The 25,976-nt window shown below is 39.2% G+C and overlaps 1 long non-coding RNA gene across 1 annotated transcript; it reads left to right on the top strand.

Annotated features, from left to right (window-relative positions):
* The first annotated feature begins 23 nt into the window (after positions 1–23).
* LOC125960918 (uncharacterized) lies at positions 24–24,750 on the top strand. The gene is made up of 4 exons (XR_007471105.1): positions 24–714; positions 2,148–2,285; positions 16,323–16,876; positions 24,455–24,750. It is a non-coding gene; the product is annotated as an uncharacterized LOC125960918 (long non-coding RNA).
* The last annotated feature ends 1,226 nt before the right edge of the window (positions 24,751–25,976 follow it).

The following is a 25,976-nucleotide window of genomic DNA, read 5'->3' as shown; positions in this document are numbered from 1 at the left end:
ATTTGCGACTTGACCTCCCTGCCCAAGGGATTCTGGGGATTGTGGTTTCCGAACGGATCGAGACTGACACCTCAAGGACGCGGCTTAGGCGCTTAGCCCCTAGCTGGTCCTGCGGGGCTTACCGACGTCACCTGAGCAGAGGTGGAAGACCGGAGGTGATCGGGAAATTTTTGCTGGCAGTTGGTGCCAGGCCACACCCGAAAGCCAACCCTAACATAAATAAACCCAGAGCCCTTCCTCCTCCAACTTCAAAAGCTGCTTTTGCTCCCAGACGTTACTGAGAACCGGCTCACGGGTCAGCTCTGAGCTAGGCGCTGTGAGAACGCTTAATAAGACCGTAACTTTTCAGGAAGTCTACAGGCGAGACTCAAACTGAGAAACTTAAAGGGTGTGTGTGCGGGGCAAATCGTAGGGTACCAGGAGACCCAAACCCCAAACTTTGGGGCTCGTCTGTCGGTGACCTTTTCCACCTTTTCTGATGCTGTGGCTGTGCTGACCTTTGTTAAGCCACTCCCACACAAGAACTCTAGGGTGACCTTCTGCTATTTGTTTTCACTTCAAGATTCCCCTTTTGATGCTTATTTTATCCTGATACCGCCCGGGTGCCGAGAGTGGAGGTGGACGATGTGATTTGCATCTGCAAAATGCAGAAGATTTGGGTCCCCTCTTGGAACCTTCTTCCATCCCTAGATTTCCTGATAGATGATGCTGAAGGTAGTGCCAAGTCCCTGCCCATCCCCCCTCCCCAAATCCATGATGTTTCAAGTCCCTCAATATAGGTTATTTCTCACCTCCACCTGCTCTCCCTAATTCTGCGACAGCCTTCTTGGCTTGTAAATTAGTCCCAGAATTTTTTCAGCAGGCATTTGAGGAGCGTAGAGAAAGGTGCTCCAGGGCGGAGGGGGGGTCGGGGGGGATGGTTCTTGCTTTTTCTAAAATGACTATTGAACTGAGTTGTGACTGGCTTGACGGCAGTTTCTACTGCTTCTTCCTCTTCTTCCTCCTCCTTCTCTTTTTCTCCTCCCTCTTTTCCTTCTCCCTTTTCTCCTCCTCCTCTTCCTCTTTCTTCCTTGTGTTTCAAGTAGTATCACTGTAGTTAAACTATCAGTTACAGTTCCTGTGTAGAGACAGCATCTTTTCAGGGAGTCAGTGTTGTCACCTCGATTCACAAATCCATGCAGCCACCTCCAGGGCAGAATGCAGCACCTGCTGAAACATTCCCTCAAACCAAGCCCACGGGGGGCATGTTCGCTGCACTTTCCTTAAAAGTCTAGATTCTTCTCCAAGGAAGTTTGGAATAGATCTTAAAATAGATGGGAAAGCATATTTGAAATTAGATTCATTGACCTCCATCTTTCTCTGCATCTATTGATCTTGCCTGGCTTTTTTATTTTCTTTTTTTAATTTATTTTTGTGGCTGCGTTGGGTCTTCGTTGCTGCGCGTGGGCTTTCTCTAGTTGTGGAGAGCGGGGGCTACTCTTCGCTGCGGTGCGTGGGCTTCTCATTGTTGTGGCTTCTCTTGTTGCAGAGCACGGGCTCTAGGCACGTGGGCTTCAGTAGTTGCAGCGCAGGGGCTCAGTAGTTACAGCGCACAGGCTCTAGAGCGCAGGCTAAGTAGTTGTGGCAGATGGGTTTAGTTGCGTCTCGGCATGTGGGATCTTCCCGGACCAGGGATCGAACCCGTGTCCCCTGCACTGGCAGGTGGATTCTTAACCACTGCGCCACCAGGGAAGTCCCTTGCCTGGCTTTTTTAAAGAAGCCCTGTTGGATCCTGGAATCTGTTGCTATCTCAGTTTTTACTTCTCTAGACTTTCCTGATACCAGACTAGGCCTGACTTATGCAAATCCCAAGTCTTACTTCTGAGATACAAAAATGTGTTTTTATCCTATAAGATTAAGGTAGCTAACATGTATTTATTGAGCACTCATGTGGACGCTTTGATCAGAATCTGAGGGAGGAAGTTTTAAAAAGAAGAAGAAAAAGAAGGAAAAAACAGAAGACTGGACTTCTTGTCTTCCATTCTCTTAGAGACTAATGGCAGTTATCATGTCAAAACTACAGTTTTTAATGCTTTACAGATATTAAGTTAGTGAATCCTCACAACAACCCTATGAAATAAGGTACTATTATTATTTTCACTTTATAGATGGAGGAACTGAAGCATAGAGATAAGTGACTTGCCCAAAGTCACACAGATAGTAACTGGAAAAACCAGGACTCAAATCCAAGCATCTTAGCTTCAGAACTCAGTGCTTAACTAGCTACACCAAACTGCCTCCTCAAGGTAAGAAACATATCTATAAGCAGCACAGGACTGGGAGACAGGAAACCCCTGCCACTCCATAGCTGTGCCCCTAGACCACTTAGCTCTCTGGACCTATTTTCTCAGCCATAAAGCCATAGCTGTCTTACAACTCAGTAATTCTCTTGATCTTAGTGTAAAATAATCAGATCAACCACTGTAATCTCAAAACTCCTACCACACTTATTTCTGTATGATTTGTCCTCCCTGGCCTTGCAGCTTTTCAAGTATATTGTCACCTCAACCAACTACTCAGAATCAGGTAACAGTCTTCTACTTATCTCCTTGAACATCCAGTACAATAGTTTATATAGTCTGTCCTTACCAGTATTTAAATAAACCAAATAATTGACTTCAAATTAAATGTGACACAGAAAACAATTTGATTAGGGTGGAAAAGTTGTTTTCAGTTATTCTAGACCATTTTGAACTTGGTCAAGGAGATACTATGGAGAAATATCCAATTAAAGGGAAAGGGAAAGGAAAGTTACTATACATCTTCCGCATGCCAATTACTGACTTAGGCACTTAACATAGTATCTTGTTTAACCCTCATGGATGCACCTGTGCAAAGTAGACACTATTATACTATTATCCCCAATTTTATAAATGAACAATGAAGATTTTGTTAGTAGCAGAGGGATGTGCATGGTTTGTTAGGTTCGGAGGAAATGATTTGACCTGTGATGTGACTAAACCATGTCACAGTAAACCCAGTTATGGCAAATGTGTGGTTCATCCGTAGAGGAAATCAAAGGGAAGGGGACCAACATTATTTAAGGACCTTAACTAAGGCCTGCACTGCATTGGATATTTAATCATATCATTCAGCCTTCACAATACACTTCTGAGGTGTGTGTTACTTTTATTTTATCAATGTGGAAACAGGCTGAGTGTGGTTAAAGTATGTCAACTGTTGCTACACACAGCCTGCAAAGGGCAGAACCAGAATCACAACCTGACCTCAAAACCCACTCATTTTCACTGTACCATATAGCCATTCTATATTGCAATCTTTTAGTCCAGTGGAACTTATTAGAAATGCAAATTATCAGGCCCCACCTAGATCTGTTGAATAGGAGGGAGGGGCAGAGGTGACAATCTCTTTTCACCAACCATCCAGGTGATTCTGATGCATTTTCAAGTTTGAGAGCCCCTGTTTAGCAGAAGGGACATAGTAACAACCATTTCTTTTCTTTAAAAAGATTTCTTGGATTTTTTTGGTTTTGTTTTGTTTTCTGGTTAGAAAAGTAATTGTATAATCATTGAAGAAAGTATGAAGAAGTCAACTCAGAATAAAAATCACTCAGAGATAATTGCTATTGACTTTTTTTTTTTGCATTCACTGTTTTCATGAAGCTCAAATTTTCAAGGACCTCTCAACATTTTCCAGTCCAATGCCCTATTGTAACTCTAAATCCCCTTTCTCCCTTTAGTTGCCCTATAAATCTTTCAACTACCCCTTCTGCTGTGTTCTGCTATTTACTGTTACTACAGCACTTTGAATGTACAGTTGGCCCTCTCTATCTGACGGTTGCACATCTGAGGATTAAACCAAGTACAGATGGAAAATATTCAGAAAAAAAAAAAATTCCAGAAAGTTCCAAAAAGCAAAACTTGAATTTACCTTGGCCAGCAACTATTTACATAGCATTTACATTGTATTAGGTTTTATAATAATTTAGAGATGATTTAAAGTATCATCTCTTGTGCATAAGTTATGTGCAAATACTGCACCATTTTATGTAAGGGACTCGAGCATCAGCAGATTTTGGTATCTGAGAAGGGTCCTGGAACAAATCCCCCTCAGATCCTGAGGGACGACTATACCTTCATTTATAGCCCATATCAATTTGTACTGTCGTTACTGGTTTACATGTTTATCCCTTCAGGATTACACCACATTCATCTTTCTGTCCTTAGCAACTGACTCACACATACGTAGTGAGTGCTCAATAAATACTTTGAACAAATGAATTAGTAATTTAACGAAAAATCAAACAAAATTGCTGAAACATATTCAATGCTTATCAGGGTCCTAATTAGATAGAATTCTAAGAGTCTGATTAACCATAGAAATGTTCTCTTAGCAGAATTCCTTCATCAAAACTGTTGCTAAACCTGAAAGTCCAAGTTAGATACCAGTAAATCTCAATGGATGAATAAAGTGTATAGGATATTCAGTCCTCTTGGATAACACGAAAGGCAAGTGAAACATTCTAGGTCTCTCATATTTCCACCTTCTCCTGCAGTTCATTTTGATGTCATTAGTTAAACATCAATTTACCTTGAATTTTCATCCTTCTCCAGCAACTACCCCATTTTTCTGTACCTCTTTCCTGCAAAAACATCTCAATACAATTGTCTATTCTTGCTGTCTCCAACAATTCTCCACATTAATATGTCCAATAGGCAGCTCTCAGTCCTCATCTTTTATTAAAACTCAATTTATTTAAACAACAACAGGAAGAAAACAGTGCACCTGTTTCTCCCACCATGCCCCCTCACCCCACCCCCACCTTTGGAAATCACCAATCTGTTCTCTGCATCTAAGAGATATATACATATATGTATAACAGAGATCACATGCTATTTGTCTTTCTCTGACTTATTTCACTTAGCATAATGCCCTTGAGGTCCATTCATATTGTCACATGTGGCAAGATTTCCTTTCTTATGGCTGAATAATATTCCATTGTGTATATATATCATAGTTTCTTTATCCATTTATCCATCAGTGAACACTTAGGTTGTTAACATACCTTGGCTATTGTAAATAATGTTACAATGAACATGGAGGTGCATATATCTTTTCAAATTAGTGTTTTCATTTTCTACAGATAAATACCAGGAAGTGGAATTGCTGGATCATATGGTAGTTCTATTTTTTATTTTTCTGAGGAAACTCCTTCTGTTTTCCATAGTGGCTATGCCAATTTACATTCCTGCCAACAGTGCACAAAGATACCCTTTTCTCCACATCCTCACCAACACTTGTTATTTCTAGTCTTTTTGATAATAGCCATTTTAACAGGTGTAAGGTGATATCTCATTGTGGTTTTGATTTGCCTTTCCCTGATGGTTGATGGTGTAGAACATCTTTTCATGTACCTATTGGCCATCCATATGTCTTCTTTGGAAAAATACGTCTTCATATCTTCTGCCCATTTTTAAATCAGATTGTTTTATGCTATTGAGTCATATGAGTTCTTTATATTTTTGGATATTAGCCCCTTATTAGATAGATGATTTGCAAATATTTTCTCCCATTCAGTATGTTGGCCTTTTTGTTTTGTTGATGGTTTCCTTGGCTGTACAGAAGCTTTTTAGTTTAATGTAGCCCCACTTGTTTATTTTTGCTTTTGTTGCTTTTGCTTTTGGAGTCAGATTCAAAAAAATCATGGCCAAGACCTATGTCAAGTAGCTTATGTTTTCTTCTAGGAGTCTTATGATTTCATGTCTTACTTTCAAATCTTTAATCCATTTTGAGATGATTTTTGTATATGGTATAAGATAGGGGTCCAGTTTCATTCTTTTGCAAGTGGCTGTCCATTTTCCCAACATTTTATTGAAAAGACTGTTCTTTCCCCATTGTATGTTCTTGGCTCCTTTTCATACGTGCATGCGTTTATTTCTGGGCCCTGTATTCTATTTCATTGATCTATGTGTATGTATTCCAATACTATACTGTTTTAATTATTATAGCTTTGTAATATAGTTAAATCAAGGAGCACGAGGCCTCCAGCTTTGTTCGTCTTTCTCAAGATTGTTTTGCCTATAAAGGGTCTTTTATGGTTCCATACAAATTTTAGGATTTTTCTGTTCTGTTTCTGTGAAATATGCCATTGGAATTTTGATAGGGATTGCACTGAATCTGTATATTGCTTTGGGCAGTGTGGACATTTTAATAATATTAATTCTTCCAATCCATGAGCATGGAATATCTTTCCATTTATTTGTGCTATTGACATTTTGATCACTTCCTTTTAGCATTTTTCCATATATAAATTGTTTTGTTTTGTTTTGTTTTGTTACCATATTGGATCACAATACATATTTGGTACTTTTTTTTTCATTTAATAGTTTCCCATTTCATTACATGTTTTTCAGAAGCATTATTTTTAATGGCTGCTCTTAATAATATGTTCTTTGAATACTGTATTGTTTTATTTTAAAATTTTACTATTATACATACAGTAAGTCCCCTACATACGAATGAGTTCCATTCTGAGAGCACATACGTAAGTCCAATTTGTTCGTTAAGTCCAACAAAGTTAGCCTAGGCACCCAACTAACACAATTGGCTACGTAGTACTGTACTGTAATAGGTTTATAATAGTTTTCACACAAATAATACATAAAAAACAAACACAAAAAATAAAGAAAACATTTTTAATCTTACTGTACTGTACTACTGTACCTTAAAAAGTAGAGTAGTACAGTACAACAGCTGGCATACAGGGGCTGGCATCAAGTGAAGAGGCAAGAAGAGTTACTGACTGGAGGAGGGAGAGGAGGGGGGAGATGGTAGAGCTGAAGGATCGTCAGCAATAGGAGATAGAGGGCAAGCTTCAATTTCACTCATGCCTGATGTTGATGGACTGCATGTTTGCATCTTTGAAAGTTCACAACTTGAAGGTTTGTATGCAGGGGACTTACTGTATATGATTAGAATGAATATCCTTATTTGTGCTTCTTTGACTTTTTTCCTAAGGCTATGATTTTTTTTTTTAATGGAATAACTGGGTCAAAAGGTATGAATGTTTTTACAGCTATAGAGCCAAAGTACCCTCTAGGAAAGTTAATACTGATTTGCTCCCCACTCAGTGATGCAGTTAACAAATGTTAAAGCGCCCACCATGGGCTACGCCTTGCCGCTCCGCGGCATGTGGGATCTTCTCTGAGCCTAGCCGCTCCGCAGCATGTGGGATCCTCCAGGACCGGGGCACGAGCCCGTGTTCCCAGCATTGGCAGGCGGACTCTCAACCACTGTGCCACCAGGGAGGCCCTGGGCTATGCCTTTGAAAGTTTATTACAATGAACAAAATAGATATACTCCTTGTAACTCAAGAAGTTTTTGGTCTTAAAAGAAGACGTTAAATCCTAAGTATTTCCATACCCTTGTGAACACTGAGTTTGTACAGTGTAAAGAGAAATCTAGGACTTCCCTGGTGGTCCAATGGTTAAGACTCTGCACTCCCAATGAAGGGAGCATGGGTTCAATACCTGGTCAGGGAGCTAAGATCCCTTATGCCACACAGCATGGTCAAAATAAATAGATAAATAAAATACAATCAAATAGCCCCCAGGCTTCCCTGGTGACGCAGTGGTTGAGAGTCCACCTGCCAATGCAGGGGACACGGGTTCATGCCCCAGTCCGGGAAGATCCCACATGCCGCGGAGCGCCTGGGCCTGTGAGCCATGGCCGCTGAGCCTGCACGCCCGGAGCCTGTGCTCCGCAACAGGAGAGGCCACAATGGTGAGAGGCCCGCGTACCGCAAGAAAAAAAAAAAAAAAAAGCCCCCAGTCACTCTCTACCAGTGACCTGTCTTTAAAAACAAAAAGAAAAAAAAAAAAAGAGAGAGAGAGAGATCTATTACATTTTTTTAAATTAATTTATTTATTTTTGGCTGCATTGGGTCTTCGTTGCTGCGTGCGGGCTTTCTCTAGTTGTGGCGAGCAGGGGGCTACTCTTCCTTGTGGTGTGTGGGCTTCTCATTGCGGTGGCTTCTCCTGTTGTGGAGCACAGGCTTCTAGGAGCGCGGGCTTCAGTAGTTGTGGCTCGTGGGCGCTAGAGCGCAGCCTCAGTAGTTGTGGCGCACATGGCTTAGTTGCTCTGCAGCATGTGGGATCTTCCTGGACCAGGGCTCCAACCCATGTCCACTGCATTGGCAGGTGGATTCTTAACCACTGCGCCACCAGGGAAGTCCCCTCTATTAAATTTTGATAAGTAGAGATGGTGCTCGTCGCTTTAATTGTCATTGTTTAAGTTAGTGAACATTTTTCAAAGACTCATTGAGAAAGACTCTCCTTGACCAAACTTGAATCAGCTCCTCTGAGTCCTTTTTTTTTTTTTTTTTTTTTTTCTGGTACGCGGGCCTCTCACTGTTGTGGCCTCTCCCATTGTGGAGCACAGGCTCCGGTCGCGCAGGCTCAGCGGCCATGGCTCACGGGCCCAGCCGCTCCGCGGCATGTGGGATCTTCCCGGACCAGGGCACGAACCCGTGTCCTTTGCATCGGCAGGCGGACTCTCAACCACTGCACCACCAGGGAAGCCCTGAGTCCTCTTTTTGACTAGACTTTGACCTTGGGCTCGGTTCTTGGCCCAGTTAGTCCAGTTTTAGCAAGAATTCTGCTGGGCCAGTTTAGTGAAAATCCCTCACCCCTGATAGATGATCACTCTGGAAATCTGGTCACATTCCTTATCCTTCACTCTCAATATCTTATCACCTTGGGCCGCCTTAAGGCAAGAATCCTGTTGAGTCTGACCAGCAAGACTCCCCCTAGCCTTGATGTTTCCTCTTAGTAATTTTCCATCCACCCTGCCCTTTGGCTATAGATCTCTACTTATCCTGATTGGATTTGGATTTGAGCTTGGTCTCTCTTCCCTACCACCAAATCCTCATTGCAATAGTCCCACCTGAATAAAGTCTTCTTTACTGTCTTTGACAAGTGTCATGAAATTTTTTTCTTTAACATTATGTTCAATCATTTATTCATTGATTGTTTTATTAAGTATCTATTTCATGTCAAAACTGTGTTAGGAACTGGAAATATAACGATAAGTAGGTAGACATATTCCTTTCCTTACAGAGTTTATAGTCTAAAACTTATTGGATATGTATATTTCTTCATTTAAAAATCACATTGTTATACAGTTTTCCTGTTGGAGCACTCATTTTTAAGAATTGATTGAAAGTACTCTTTTATTTATCCAGTTGGTATATACTGAGCTCCTCGCATGTACTAGGCACTGTTCTAGGAATAGGCAATTTGATGTGGAACAAGATAAACAAGGTTTCTCCTTGTAAGAGAGCCTATGTTAGGGTCAGGGTAAGGAAAACACAGTAAATGAACAAACAAGTCAAGAAAAATGTTGGATAATGGTAAATACCATAATATAATTAGACTAGAGTGATATGATAGAAATTGTCTGAGTGACTACTTTAGATTAGATGTGCCGGTCTTTATATATTAATGTTATTAATTAAAACCCCTTGGGCTTCCCTGGTGGCGCAGTGGTTGAGAATCCACCTGCCAATGCAGGGGACATGGGTTCGATCCCTGGTCCAGGAAGATCCCACATGCCACGGAGTAATTAAGCCCATGCGCCACAACTACTGAGCCTGCGTTCTAGAGCCCGTAGGCCACAACTACTGAGCCTGCGTGCTGCAACTACTGAAGCCCACGTGCCTAGAGCCCGTGCTCCGCACCAAGAGAAGCCACGGCAATGAGAAGCCCACGCACTGCAACGAAGAGTGGCCCCCGCTCACAGCAGCTATAGAAAGCCCACGTGCAGCAACGAAGATCCAAGGCAGACAAAAAAATAAATAAATTAAAAAAAAAAAAACACCCTTGTCACATAAATGGAAAACACTTTTCCCCAATTTGATCTTAGGCCTTTAAAAAATTTTTTTAAAAACATCTTTATTAGCGTAAAACTGCTTTACAATGGTGTGTTAATTTCTGCTTTATAACAAAGGACTCTAAAATTTTTTGATGAAAGGTTATTTTAAAAACATGTTTTCTAGTTATGATAATGCATAATCATTTGTAAAATTTGGAAATATAGAAAAGCAGGAAGAAGAAAAGCAGAAGGAAGAAGAATAAAAATAATTGATCTCATTACTCATAAGTAAACCCTACGACAGTTAGATGGATATCCTCCCTGTCATTTTCAGTATGCATGTATATTACCTATGTATGTGTGTGTGAATAGTTTTAGTTGATAGAGAAAATATTGCATTAAAACCGACTTCTTCCACTACGTGCAAGGAGCTCTGAGGTCTGCCAGGCACTGAGGATTTTAAAAAATGGTAAAATGATAAGCAAAAGTAGATATGAGACTTGCATATTTTCTACTTTTGTTTATATTTTGTTTTTCCTTTGGTTTTACCTTGGTTTATTTTATCTTTTTTTCTGCACCATGTGGCTTTTGGGATCTTAGTTCCCCAATCAGGGATCGAACCCAGGCCCATGGCAGTAAAAGCACCGAGTCTTAACCACTGGACTGCCAGGCAGGGAATTCCCTACCTTGGTTTATTTTATTATGTTTCTAATTATTTAGATAAATATTTGGTGTATTTGCTTTTTTCTTTCTTGTTTAAAAATAAAACCATTTAAAGCTAAGAGCTTCACCCTCAATAAATATAGCTTTTGTGTGTCACGGTGTTTTAATTTTTCTCTAATCATTATTTAAGACCTAAATACTCCAATTACATTTTACAATTTTTGGTCCCTCTTTGTCCCAAGGGTTATTTAAAGTCATGTTTACTTTTTTGTCTTATTTTTGTTTTGTTTTTAAGCACTTAGAATAATATGAATAGCAATTAAGAGTATGAGCTCTGGAGTCAGGCTACTAGATCTGAATCCCAGCCCTGTCATTTACTAACTGTATAAGTCAAGGTCCAATTAGAAAAACAGAAACACACTAAGTATTTCAAACAGAAGATATTAAATACAGGGAATTGGTTACAGAGGAGTTAGAAGACTAAAAGGAAAAAAACAAGAAGCTAAGGTAACCAGAGATTAGTGACTGCAGGAAGAAGCTTCAACATTTAGGACTGTGAGAACAAAAGGAAGAAATCAAGTTTCTAGAACCTAGGAGCTCAGAGGAGAGGCCCTGTAGGTTTGGTGCTCGGATCTTTAAGGGGAGGCTCTCTGCAGCTGGTGCTTGGATTTCAGAGGAGGAGAGGGTTCCCTGCCCCACCTCTGCTGAAGATTCCTCTGAGGGGCAAAGCAAGATTCATGCTAGGAGTGCCCAAAGAAGTTGGGAGCTAGAGCCAACTGTCTGCTGCTAATGGTGGAACAATATTGACAGTACTAGAAAACAGAAAGCACAAGCCTTCTTTCCTACTCTCTATCTACCATTTTCTTCCAGTGCCTCTTATTAGCAGACACAGGGAGCCAGTTCGCAAGGAAGTCTAGGAAATATGATTAGCAGAGTTCCAATCTCAGGGTCACAGCATAGAGACCTAGTTAAATAGCAAGTACACTAGTTGTGTGACTTTAGGCAAATTACTAAACTCCCCTGTGCTTCAGTTTCTTCATCTGTAAAATAGACATAATTATGGTATCTACCATCATTGGGCTGTTCGGAGGGTTAAAAGAGGTAATTCATGTAAAGCATTTAGACCACAGACTAACACTTTATGTTAGTTGCTACTATTATGAAATTATTGTTTTGTCTTTCAATAATTTTTCACAGTTGAATTGTTTTGAAACCACAATTATAAAAATACATTGATGAAATTCTTTGTTCACCTTATTTTAATACCACCAGAGAGTTCTTTTATAACATGATCTTTGAGGGTTTTTTTGAGTCATCTCTCAGATAGAGATATGAGGCTGATATGCTTTTAAAGATTACCTGTGAATGTCTTCTGTTGCTTTTAAAAAATGACAGAGAAGATACCCAGGTTTCCTATGGAATTCCTAGACACAATTTTTTTTTAAACATCTTTATTGGAGTATAACTGCTTTACAGTGGTGTGTTAGTTTCTGCTGTATAACAAGTTGAATCAGCTATACGTATACATATATGTCCATATCCTCTCCCTCTTCCATCTCCCTCCTACCCTCCCTATCCCACCCCTCTAGATGGAAACAAAGCACCGAGCTGATCTCCCTGTGCTATGCGGCTGCTTCCCAGTAGCTAATATGATCTTGTTCTTATTTCATGAACATAATATCTCCTCGTGGATTAATGATTTTTTTAAAGTTTTCTTTTCCTTACATAGTCTGCTTCCTTCAAATTGTCTTTTATGGGACTTCCCGGGCAGTCCAGTGGTTAAGACTTTGCCTTCCAGTGCAGGGAGTGCAGGTTCGATCCCTGGTCAGGGAGCTAGGGTCCCACCTGTCTCATAACCAAAAAACCAAAACATGAAACAGAAGCAATATTGTAACAAATTCAATAAATACTTTAAAAACATGGTCCACATCACAAAAAAAGTTGCCTTTTACTCTTTATTTGGTTGACTTGGTCTCTTTATTTAATATTCAAGGCATTCCTTAACATTTGATAATCCTTGGTTGTGTATTCACATTTAAGACTGAGAATTTGAAAAGCTGATTGGAAACTGAGTGCTTAGATAGGATTTGTTGACTATAAGCCAAAAGGCAGGTGAATTTCTAAAGCCCATTTCTTCAGAACTAGGCTGGTCAGATTTTCCCTGCCTGGAGGGCAAAGACCTGGTCACCTGTGTTGGAGGACCCAGTTAGGGAAGAGACCTAGGGGAGCCAGCACGCAGCGTGCAACCATCCCCTAATCTTAGCTTCGGTGCTATACTCTGGCTCTCAGCCTTACTCTGTGTTTACGCTTTTCAGAGACAAACCTCCAGTCTTTTGCCAGGGCTGGAGGGGATCGTCACCTGGCCACTCAGTGTGGGCGAGGGAATCAAACTGCTTCTTAAAGGTTCAGCCAATTCTTTCATAGGTACCTTTTGCAACAAATTCCTGAGCCTTTTGACGACTCAGTGGTATATGTTGGGTTTGTTTTCAGTTTTCTCCACTGTGGCTTTGGATGCACCCTTCTCTGATCTGCTAAATATTTACCACTCTTATTTGTTCTCCCTTTTCCAAAAGTTTAGTGCTATAGTCCCCCTGTACTTTTTCTCTTGCCTTTGTGAGTTTATGCCCCTAAAGTCTCATATTTTCTTTGACACGACTGTGTAGCTGTCAGATCTCCATTCTCTGCCCTTTGAGTCTATGATCTCATCTCTCTTCATTCTCATATCTTTTGTTCATTTCCTCTGTTTTCTAAGAAAGCTTCTAAAGTTTGCCCTCCATACCATTCAGCTTTTTCTTGCTTCTAATGTAGTTTTAAATTCTGTGTTTTAGTTTCCTTACAGATGCCATTTACCTTATCCACCTGTTGTTAACAGTCTTAATCTTTTCCTAAGTCATTTAAGGAATTTTAATGGGTTGTTGGGAGAAGCTAATGGACACCTAGCCAGATGCCTTCTTAAACTGGGACTCAACCATTTCATTTTGGAAATCTGTTGTATTCACTGAAATTGACACATTATTGAACTAAGATGTACTTGCTATAATTGACATAAAATATAAATTGGGGTTCCCGAAATGTCCCTGTCCCAACCTTAGTGAATCATGTATTCTTTTTTTTTTTTAATTAATTAATTTATTGTTTGGGCTGCGTTGGGTTTTCGTTGTGGTGCGTGGGCTTCTCACTGCGGTGGCTTCTCTTGTTGCAGAGCCCGGGCTCTAAGCCCACGGGCTTCAGTAGTTGTGGCCCACGGGGTCTAGAGCGCAGGCTCAGTAGTTGTGGTGCATGGGCTTAGTTGCCCCGCGGCATGCAGGATCTTCCCGGACCTGGGATCGAACCCGTGTCCCCTGCATTGGCAGGCGGATTCTTAACCACCAGGGAAGCCCCATGTATTCTTTTTTTAAAATTGTGAATGATATTTTATTTAGTCATTTCTGTTTACAGCTGAAACTCTGGGCATTCAAAATTAACATTCTTGCCCATGAGCTTCTTTTTTTTTTTAATTTACTTATTTACTTATATTTATTTTTGGCTGCATTGGGTCTTCATTGCTGCGCGCAGGCTATCTCTAGTTGCGGTGATCAGGGGCTACTCTTGGTTGTCATTCGGGCTTCTCATTGCAGTGGCTCCTCTCGTTGAGGAGCATGGGCTCTAGGTGCGTACGCTTCAGTAGTTGTGGCATGCAGGCTCAGAAGTTGTGGCTCGCGGGTTCCAGAGCGCAGGTTCAGTAGTTGTGGCGCACGGGCTTAGTTGCTCCGCAGCATGTGAGATCTTCGCAGACCAGGGATCAAACCTGTGTCCCCTGCATTGGCAGGCGGATTCTTAACCACTGCGCCACCAGGGAAGCCCAGGGTCATGACTATTAAATAAACCACTGAAGACAGCAGTGACCTCAATTCATTAGAAACTTCAGAGTTTAAGTGCTTCTTGACAAGTATTTTCCAAATAGTTCTGGTGGATTTCGTTTAACAAGAGGGCAGAGATTAGACCACAGTAGAAATCAACAACAGTCTTTCAGCTGGGAGCATCTGTGAAATATCATGCGTTACTTGGGAATTATTACAGTGGTCTTCAAATGTTTTCACTGACATAATCACTAAGTTCATTTTTAAAAACCCCATGTTCCCTCATATGTTTTAAAGTTGACATATAAAAATTTTCATCATAAGTCTAAATAATTGCAAAGGATATATTTTATGGCATCTCATAAATACTGTCATTTAAAAATAAAAGTGTTCCATCACTCTTTTCAATGTATGGAATGGAGACTAAATACCATATATTTGATGAAATATAAATACCATCATCCATTTAAAAATACTTAAATTCTTCTCCAACAGCTAGGAATTTCACACTGTTTTTTTTTCTTCCAGAACACATATTTCTAATTTCCCCACAGAAGTTTATCCCAAAGTAATATAATGATATGCTTGGATTTTCTTTCATTGATTGGATCATTTTATTTCTACGCTACAAAATTGATTTTTAGTTTTTAATTTCCTATAAGTCTCTAAGTGTTTAAAAAATTTCTTCTTGTTGACAATTATTAGCTTTATACAATTAATTAAAACAACATAAATAATAAAACAATTTTGATAAATTGACAAAAAGTAAAACTATATTGGGAATGAATTTTTAAAAATTGAAGTATAGTTGATTTACAATGTTGTGTTAGTTTCAGGTGTACAGCAAAGTGATTCATATATATATATATATGATGAATCAATTTGCTGTATATATATATTTATTTATTTATTTTTGGCTGTGTTGGGTCTTCGTAGCTGTGCACGAGCTTTCTTTACTTGTGGTGAGTGGGGGCTACTCTTCGTTGTGCTGTGCAGGCTTCTCATTGTCGTGGCTTCTCTTGTTGCAGAGCATGCGCTCTAGGCACACAGGCTTCAGTAGTTGTGGCACGTGGGCTCAGTAGTTGTGGCTTGTGGGCTCTAGAGCTCAGGCTCAGTAGTTGTGGTGCACGGGCTTAGTTGCTCCACGGCATGTGGGATCTTCCGAGGCCAGGGCTTGAACCCATGTCCCTTGCAATGGCAGGCAGATTCTTAACCACTGCACCACCAGGGAAGCCCTGTATATATTCTTTTTCAGATTCTTTCCATAAGTTATCACAAGATATTGAATATAGTTCCCTGTGTTATACAGTAGGTCCTTGTTGTTTATCTGTTTTATATGTAGTTCTTTTTATCTGTTAACCCCGAACTCCTAATTTATCCCTCTCCCCAACCTTTCCCTTTAGTAAGCTAAGTTTGTTTTCTATGTCTGAGTCTGTTTCTGTTTTGTAAATAAGTTCATTTGTATCATTTTTTATAATTCCCCATATGTGATATCATATGATATTTGTCTTTCTCCATCTGACTTATTTCACTTAGTATGATAATCTCTAGGTCCATCCACGTTGCTGCAGATGGCATTATTTCATTCTTTTTTATGGCTGAGTAATATTCCATTGTACATATATACCACATCTTCTTTATCCATTAATCTGTGGATGGACACTTAGGTTGCTTCCAAGTCTTGGCTATTATAAATAGTGCTGCTACGAACATCGGGGTGCATGTATCTTTTAAAATTAGAGTTTTCATCTTTTCTGGATATATGCCTAGGACTGGGATTGCTAGATCATATGGTAACTTTACTTTTAGTGTTTTAAGGAACCTCCGTATTGTTCTCCATAGTGGCTGCACCAATTTACAGGAAATGCATTTCTTTACAAGATGAATGGGGCTTTTAACAATTCAGTTCATTAATTCCATCAATTCTATGTCTATTTTTTATTTTTATAGATGTAAGCACTGGGAAAAATTGTTCAATACATACACGGAACGGACTTGAAGAAGTCTTCTTTTGGCAACATCACTTATTTCTTTGCATGACTGAAATATAAGCCAAAGAAACAAACAAAGACACACAAAAACAAAGGGATCTAGTCTCAAAAATTACTGTTAACAATATATCAACTTTAACTTGATTGATCCTTTTAAAGTTCTATCAAAGGCAAAAAAAAAAAAAAAAAAAGAAAACTACCACTTGCAGAAATTTATTACCCAGTCATTAGAGCCATTCACTTCCTCAGTTTCTGGGAAATATATAAAAAAGGTCTTACCAAAATTTAACATATCATTGCTATTCCTTTCCTTAGTGGCACCTTTTTCAACCCAATATTTCCAAAAAGGGTTGAGGTAGAAAGATGGCACAGTAGAAGGACATGCTCTCACTCCCTCTTGTGAGAACACTGGAATCACAACTAGCAGCTGGACAATCATCGACAGGAAGACACTGAAACTCACCAAAAAATATATCCCACATCCAAAGAAAAAGAAGAAGCCACAATGAAATGGTAAGAGGGGCACAATCACAATAAAATCAAATCCCATAACTGCTGGGTGGGTGACTCACCAACTGGAGAACACTTATTCCACAGAAGTCCACCCACTGGAGTGAAGGTTCTGAGCCCCACGTCATGCTTCCCAACCTAGGGGTCCGGCAACGGGAGGAGGAATTTCTAGAAAATCAGACTTTGAAGCCTAGCGAGATTTGATTGCAGGACTTTGACAAGACTGTGGGAAACAGAGACTCCACTCTTGGAGAGCACACACAAAGTAGTATGTGCATCGGGACCCAGGGGAAGGAGCAGTGACCCCATAGGAGACTGAACCAGACCTACCTGTTAGTGTTGGAGGGTCCCCTGCAGAGGCGGGGGGTGGCTATGTCTCACTGTGAGGACAAGGACACTGGCAGCAGAAATTCTGGGAAGTACTCCTTGGCGTGAGCCCTCCCAGACTCTGCCATTAGCCCCACCAAAGAGCCCAGGTAGGCTCCAGTGTTAGGTCACCTCAGGCCAAACAACCAACAGGGAGGGAACTCAGCCCCACCCATCAGCAGACAAGCAGATTAAAGTTTTGCTGAGCTCTGCCCACCAGAGCAACAGCCAGCTCTACCCACCACCAGTCCCTCCCATCAGGAAACTTGCACACGCCTCTTAGATAGCCTCATCCACCAGAGGGCAGACAGCAGAAGCAAGAAGAACTACAATCCTGCAGCCTGTGGAACAAAAACCACATTCACAGAAAGATAGACAAGATGAAAAGGCAGAGGGCTATGTACCAGATGAAGGAACAAGATAAAACCCCAGAAAAACAACTAAATGAAGTGGAGATAGGCAACCTTCCAGAAAAAGAATTCAGAATAATGATAGTGAAGATGATCCAGGACCTCGGAAGAGCAATGGAGGCAACGATCGAGAAGATGCAAGAAATGTCTAACAAAGACCTAGAAGAATTAAAGAACAAACAAACAGAGATGAACAATACAATAACTGAAATGAAAACTACACTAGAAGGAATCAATAGCAGAATAACTGAGGCAGAAGAACGGATAAGTGACCTGGAAGACAGTATGGTGGAATTCACTGCTACAGAACAGATTAAAGAAAAAAGGCTGAAAAGAAATGAAGACAGCCTAAGAGACGTCTGGGACAACGTTAAATGCAAAAACATTCACATTATAGCAGTCCCAGAAGGAGAAGAGAGAGAGAAAGGACCAGAGAAATTATTTGAAGAGATTATAGTTGCAAACTTCCCTAACATGGGAAAGGTAATAGCCTCCCAAGTCCAGGAAGCGCAGCGAGTCCCATACAGGATAAACCCAAGAAGAAACATGCCGAGACACATAGTAATCAACCTGGCAAAAATTAAAGACAAAAATTATTGAAAGCAGCAAGGGAAAAGTGACAAATAATATACAAGGGAACTCCCATAAGGTTGCCAGCTGATTTCTCAGCAGAAACTCTACAAGCCAGAAGGGAGTGGCATGATATACTTAAAGTGATGAAAGGGAAGAACCTACAACCAAGATTACTCTACCCAGCAAGGATCTCATTCAGATTCAATGGAGAAATCAAAAGCTTTACAGACAAGCAAAAGCTAAGAGAATTCAGCACCACCAAACCAGCTCTACAACAAATGCTAAAGGTACTTCTGTAAGTGGGAAGCACAAGAAAAGAAAAGGAGCTACGAAACCAACCCCAAAACAATTAAGAAAATGGTCATAGGAACATACATATTGATAATTACCTTAAACATGAAAGGATTAAATGCTCCAACCAAAAGACACAGGCTTGCTGAATGGATACAACAAGACCCATCTATATGCTGTCTACAAGAGACCCACTTCAGACCTAGGGACACATAAAGACTGAAAATGAGGGGATGGAAAAAGATATTCCATGCAAATGGAAATCAAAAGAAATCTGGAGTAGCAATACTCATATCAGATAAAATAGACTTTAAAATAAAGAATGCTATAAGAGACAAGGAAGGACACTGCATAATGATCACGGGATCAAACCAAGAAGAAGATATAACAATTATAAATATTTATGCACCCAACATAGGAGCACCACAATACATAAGGCAACTGCTAACAGGTATAAAAGAGGAAATCAACAGTAACACAATAATAGTGGGGGACTTTAACAGCTCACTTACAACAATGGACAAATCATCCAAAATGAAAATTAATAAGGAAACACAAGCTTTAAATGACACAATAGACCAGACAGATTTAATTGATGTTTATAGGGCATTCCATCCCAAAACAGCAGATTACACTTTCTTCTCAAGTGTGCACGAAACATTCTCCAGGATAGATCACACCTTGGGTCACAAATCAAGCCTCAGTAAATTTAAGAAAATTGAAATCATATCAAGCATCTTTTCTGACCACAACACTATGACATTAGAAACCAATTACATGGAAAAAAACTTAAAAAACACAGACACATGGAGGCTAAACAATACATTACTAAATAACCAAGAAATCACTGAAGAAATCAAAGAGGAAATCAAAAAATACCTAGAGACAAATGACAATGAAAACACGATGATTGAAAACCTATGGGATGCAGCAAAAGCAGTTCTAAGAGGGAAGTTTATAGCTATACAAGCCTACCTCAAGAAACAAGAAAAATCTCAAATAAACAATCTAACCTTACACCTAAAGGAACTAGAGAAAGAAGAACAAACAAAACCCAAAGTTAGCAGAGGGAGAGAAATCATAAAGATCAGAGCAGAAATAAATGAAAAACAAACAAAGAAAACAATAGCAAAGATCAATAAAACTAAAAGCTGGTTCTTTGAGAAGATAAACAAAACCGATAAACCATTAGCCAGACTCATCAAGAAAAAGAGGGAGAGGACTCAAATCAATAAACTTAGAAATGAAAAAGAAGAAGTTACAATAAACACCGCAAAAATACAAAGCATCCTAAGAGACTACTACAAGCAACTCTATGCCAATAAAATGGACAACTTGGAAGAAATGAACAAATTCTTAGAAAGGTATAACCTTCCAAGACTGAACCAGGAAGAAATAAAAACTATGAACAGACGAATCACAAATAATGAAACTGAAACTGTGATTTAAAATCTTCCAACAAACAAAAGTCCAGGACCAGATGGCTTCACAGGTGAATTCTGTCAAACATTTAGAGAAGAGCTAACACCCATCCTTCTCAAACTCTTCCAAAAAATTGCAGAGGAAGGAACACTCCCAAATTCATTCTATGAAACCACCATCACCCTGATACCAAAACCAGACAGAGATACTAAAAAATAGAAAATTACAGACGAATATCACTGATGAATATAGATACAAAAATCCTCAACAAAATACTAGCAAACAGAATCCAACAACACATTACAAGGATCATACACCATGATCAAGTGGGATTTATCCCAGGGATGCAAGGATTATTCAATATACGCAAATCAAACAATGTGATAAACCACATTAACAAATTGAAGAATAAAAACCATATGATCCTCTCAATAGATGCAGAAAAATTTTTTGACAAAATTCAACAGACATTTATGATAAAAACTCTCCAGAAAGTGGGCATAGAGGGAACCTATCTCAACATAATAAAGGCCATATATGACAAATCCACAGCAAACATCATTCTCAATGGTGAAAAACTGAAAGTATTTCCTCTAAGATCAGGAACAACACAAGGATGTCCACTCTCCCCACTATTATTCAACATAGTTTTGGAAGTCCTAGCCACAGCAATCAGAGAAGAAAAAGAAATAAAAGGAATACAATTTGGAAAACAAGAAGTAAAGCTGTCACTGTTTGCAGATGACATGATACTATACATAGAGAATCCTAAAGATGCTACCAGAAAACTACTAGAGCTAATCAATGAATTTGGTAAAGTAGCAGGATACAAAATTAATGCCCATAAGTCTCTTGCATTCCTATACACTAATGATGAAAAATCTGAAAGAGAGATTAAGGAAACGCTCCCATTTACCATTGCAACAAAAAGAATAAAATACCTAGAAATAAACCTACCTAGGGAGACAAAAGACCTTTATGCAGAAAACTATAAGACACTTATGAAAGAAATTAAAGATGAAACAAACAGATGGAGAGATATACCATGTTCTTGGATTGGAAGAATCAATATTGTGAAAATGACTATACTACCCAAAGCAATGTACAGATTCAATGCAATCCCTATCAAATTACCAATGGCATTTTTTACAGAACAAGAACAAAAAATCTTAAAATTTATATGGAGACACAAAAGACCCCAAATAGCCAAAGCAGTCTTGAGGGAAAAGAATGGAGCTGGAGGAATCAGACTCCCTGACCTCAGACTATAGTACAAAGCTACAGTAATCAATACAATATGGTACTGGCACAAAAACAGAAATATAGATCAATGGAACAAGATAGAAAGCCCAGAGATAAACCCACACACCTATGGTCAACTAATCTATGACAAAGCAGGCAAGTATATACAATGGAGAAAAGACAGTCTCTTCAATAAGTGGTGCTGGGAAAACTGGACAGCTACATGTAAAAGAATGAAATTAGAACACTCCCTAACACCATACACAAAAATAAACTCAAAATGGAGTAGAGACCTAAATGTAAGACCAGACACTATAAAACTCTTAGAGGGAAACATAGGAAGAACACTCTTTGACATAAATCACATCAAGATCTCCTTTGATCCACCTCCTAGAGTAATGGAAATAAAAACAAAAATAAACAAATGGGACCTAATGAAACTTCAGAGCTTTTGCGCAACAAAGGAAACCATAAACAAGACGAAAAGACTACCCTCAGAATGGGAGAAAATATTTGCAAACGAATCAACTGACAAAGGATTAATCTCTAAAATATAGAAACAGCTCATGCAGCTCAATATTAGAAAAACAAACAACCTAATCCAAAAATGGGCAGAAGACCTAAATAGACTTTTCTCCAAAGAAGACGTACAGATAGCCAAGAAGCACATGAAAAGCTGCTCAACATCACTAATTATTAGAGAAATGCAAATCAAGACTAAAATGAGGTATCACCTCACACCAGTTAGAATGGGCATCACCAGAAGATCTACAAACAACAAATGCTGGAGAGGGTGTGGAGAAAAGGGAACCCTCTTGCCCTGTGGGTGGGAATATTTATTGATACAGGCACTATGGAGAAGAGTATGCAGATTCCTTAAAAAACTAAAAATAGAATTACCATATGACCCAGCAATCCCACTACTGGGCATATACCCAAAGAAAACCATAATTCAAAAAGACACATGCACCCCAATGTTCACTGCAGGACTATTTACAATAGCCAGGTCATGGAAGCAACCTAAGTGCCCATCGACAGATGAATGGATAAAGAAGATGTGGTACATATATACAATGGAATATTACTCAGCCATAAAAAGGAATGAAATTGGGTCATTTGTAGAGATGTGGATGGACCTAGAGACTGTCATACATAGTGAAGTAAGAAAGAGAAAAACAAAAATATCATATATTAACGCATATATGTGGGACCTAGAAAAATGGTACAGATGAACCGGTTTACAGGGCAGAAATAGAGACACAGGTGCAGAGAACAAACATATGGACACCAAGGGGGGAAAGTGGTGATGGTGTTGGTGGTGGTGTGATGAATTGGGAGATTGGGATTGACATGTATACCCTGATATATATAAAATGGATAACTAATAAGAACCTGCTGTATAAAAAAATAAATAAAAGAAAAAAAAGGGTTGAGGTAATAGAAATAATGTACATTTCAAAGCACCCTTTTCAATATAATATTTATTAATAAAATGCTATTTTTATAATGTGATTTAAATATATTTTTGCCAAAATAGAGATAGATTTTACTCATTTAATTTGTGAATACATTTAATTTATGAGTACATCATGTAATCTATTGGTAAAATCAGTCCTCTTGGTCAGAGAAACCATGTAAATCAAACTTAGTTTGTGAGAAAAGTCTGGCTTCTTTCCTCCCCCAGCTTTACTTAATACATATACAGTAGGTATTTATATGTTTCAAGAAAGATTATAAAGCATTGTGAAGTAAATTATAGATAGTATCTGGCAACATTACTGAAAGAATTTGAGATTAAAATAATGTATATCTAATATAATTGGCATTTTTCCTTTTTATGTTATAAAACCAGATGAAAGGAATACGCCATTTCTTTATTACTATTTTGAAATAATGAACTAGCATGTGTAGCTGAAGTTACAGGTAAGTTACTTATTAAGCAAGGAGTGTGATAAAAGTCACTGCATGCTTTTTGTTAAAGATGTGTGCCATGTATCAAATACAAGTGTTTGGCTTTTCAGAATAAGAATCATGTATAAAAATCAGAAATAGCCCTGTTAACTCCTTAGATATTATGTTCAAACTTTCCTTGTGTATCTAATAAAAAAGAAAGATGCTACTAAAACTAATTGGCCTCGCAGCTGGCATCTACTTTTATTTTTTGTTTTTATTAGGATTTAGAAAATACTAAATATTGAATTAGTTGAATGAAATAAGATGAAGATTGACTATAGCTGGAATAAATTTTTCATTATATGCTTTATAAAATAGATTGTAGCTTATTGATTCACACTGAATTTTAAACAAATTAAGTAAAATTTTCATCTAAAATCATATACAGTAGTCTCAGAAAACCCTCAAATTATGTTGAAGAGTCAGTGCCACAGGCTTGTTCTACTTATTCAGTTTGAACATGCTTTTCTCTCCAGCTAATGATATGGCCTAAGGATGAGTGTTAAGAATAGCCTAAAAGAATTGCTTGTATTTAAAAAGCTGCTTACACACTTCAATACTTTTCACCAATGCTGTCTTTGCTTTCCCCTCATGGAACTTCTAAAAAATGCTGCATCCTTTGACAATAGTTAAGGAATAGAAGAGGCAAAGTCATTAAATAAAAGTCCTAGATTCACACTGAGTTAGATACACCTCAACAAGAACCAAATATTCCATTTCGAACCCCTAGCTTCTCCTTTAACAGAAATAAGTATAAGCCTTAGCGTGTGCATTTAGTGACTTGATTTGTGATTGAGATGCTTCCCAGAGACCAATTATTTTGCATAGTCTTTTTGTTTGCCTGTCTGGAGGGTTTTGCACAGTGAGGTAAATGGTGACAGGTACGCCTTCCTTTTGTAAAGTGGGAGAAAGACTATTGTGAAAGGAAAGGTGGAAAAGAGTCAGCACATACCTTTACCACAGGCAGGTCAATTTTAGGACACAATTCATTTGAAAATGGAAAAGATCTTGAGTTAATTTTCCTAAAATTATATGCCCACATTCCCCTTGGCTTATAATTTATGCCTAATGTGTAGAAGTATAATGGACATTTTGTGGGTCAGCCTTCCTTATAGGTGTACTCAATGATTTCTGTGTCTATTTTCAGAGAGGGGAAAAAAAATGCTTTCCACATTCAAATTGGTTGGACCTGGGAAAAGTTTTCATGGAAATGATTTTCTAGAAACTTTGAGATATAAGACAACATCAGCCCTTTCTCTTCTCATTTATTAATCTGTGAATTTAATATCTATTTTCTGCTATCCTCTTATAATAAAAAAACTAGGGGCTTCCCTGGTGACGCAGTGGTTAAGAATCCGCCTGCCAATGCAGGAGACATGGGTCGAGTCCTGGTCCGGGAAGATCCCACATGCCGCGGAGCGGTGCGCCACAGCTACTGAGCCTGCGCTCTAGAGCCTGCGAGCCACAACTACTGAAGCCTGCGCCTAGAGCCCGTGCTCCCCAGTAAGAGAAGCCACCGCAATGAGAAGCCCGCGCATGGCAACAAAGAGTAACCCCGCTTGCTGCAACAAGAGAAAGCCGGCGCACAGCAAAGATCGAATGCAGCCAAAAATAAATTAAATAAATAAATAAATAAATTTATTTATTTTTAAAAAAACTGTTCTCCAACTTGATAACACTATTGATAATTTTTTTAAAAATCACATTGCAAAAACTGCACCACTCTAAAAATAAGCCATTTTTATTTTCCCATGTTCTTACTTTCCAGTCTTATTCTATACAAAGATATTCTTTTTTACATGGTGGAATCACAGCATATAGATTTGTATTCTGCTATTTCGTTTAGGGGTATGATGTGACTTCAAAATAAAATGGCACACGAGTCTCATGACTTTATAATCATGCTGATAATACATTATCACATATACATTCACATAAAGATAGGTAAAATTTTGTATGTTTTAAAGTATCTGTAAGCATTTTGTGGTATGTAAATGTCACCTCCACGTAAAAAACATTTGGATTTTTTAAAGCTGGCTCTTTCAAACTAGCAGAGTTCTCAACCAAGATAGAGAAGAGATTTATTTAAGGCTTAAAACCGAACAAAGTTGAGTTACCTATAATAGTCAAATCACAAAGACAGAAAGTAGAATGGTGGTTACCAGGAGCTGGGAGTAAGGGGGATTGGGGAGTCATTGTTTAATGGGAATTTCAGTTGGGGAAGATGAAAAAGTTCTGGAGATGTATGGTGGTGATGGTTGTATAAAAATGTGAATGTACTTAATGCCACTGAACTTAAAAATCATTAAAATGGGGCTTCCCTGGTGGCGCAGTGGTTGAGAGTCCGCCTGCTGATGCAGGGGACACGGGTTCGTGCCCCGGTCCGGGAAGATCCCACATGCCGCAGAGCGGCTAGGCCCGTGAGCCATGGCCGCTGAGCCTGCGCGTCCGGAGCCTGTGCTCTGCAACGGGAGAGGCCACAAAGGGGCCCGTGTAGCGCAAAAAAAAAAAAAAAAAAAAAAAATCATTAAAATGGTAAATTTTATGTTATGTGTACTTTACCACAATAAAAAATGCTTTAAAAAACTAAACTGTTGGGCTTCCCTGGTGGCGCAGTGGTTGAGAGTCCGCCTGCCGATGCAGGGGACGCGGGTTCGTGCCGCGGTCCGGGAAGATCCCACATGCCGCGGAGCGGCTGGGCCCGTGAGCCACGGCCACTGAGCTTGCGCGTCCGGAGCCTGTGCACCGCGGCGGGAGAGGCCACAACAGTGAGAGGCCCGCGTACCGCAAAAAAAAACAAACAAAAAAAACTAAACTGTTAATTACTAAATAATAACATTTACTGC

Source organism: Orcinus orca, chromosome 13, assembly GCF_937001465.1.
Source record: "Orcinus orca chromosome 13, mOrcOrc1.1, whole genome shotgun sequence".
NCBI lineage: Eukaryota > Metazoa > Chordata > Mammalia > Artiodactyla > Delphinidae > Orcinus > Orcinus orca.
This window is presented reverse-complemented; position numbering and strand designations above follow the sequence as displayed.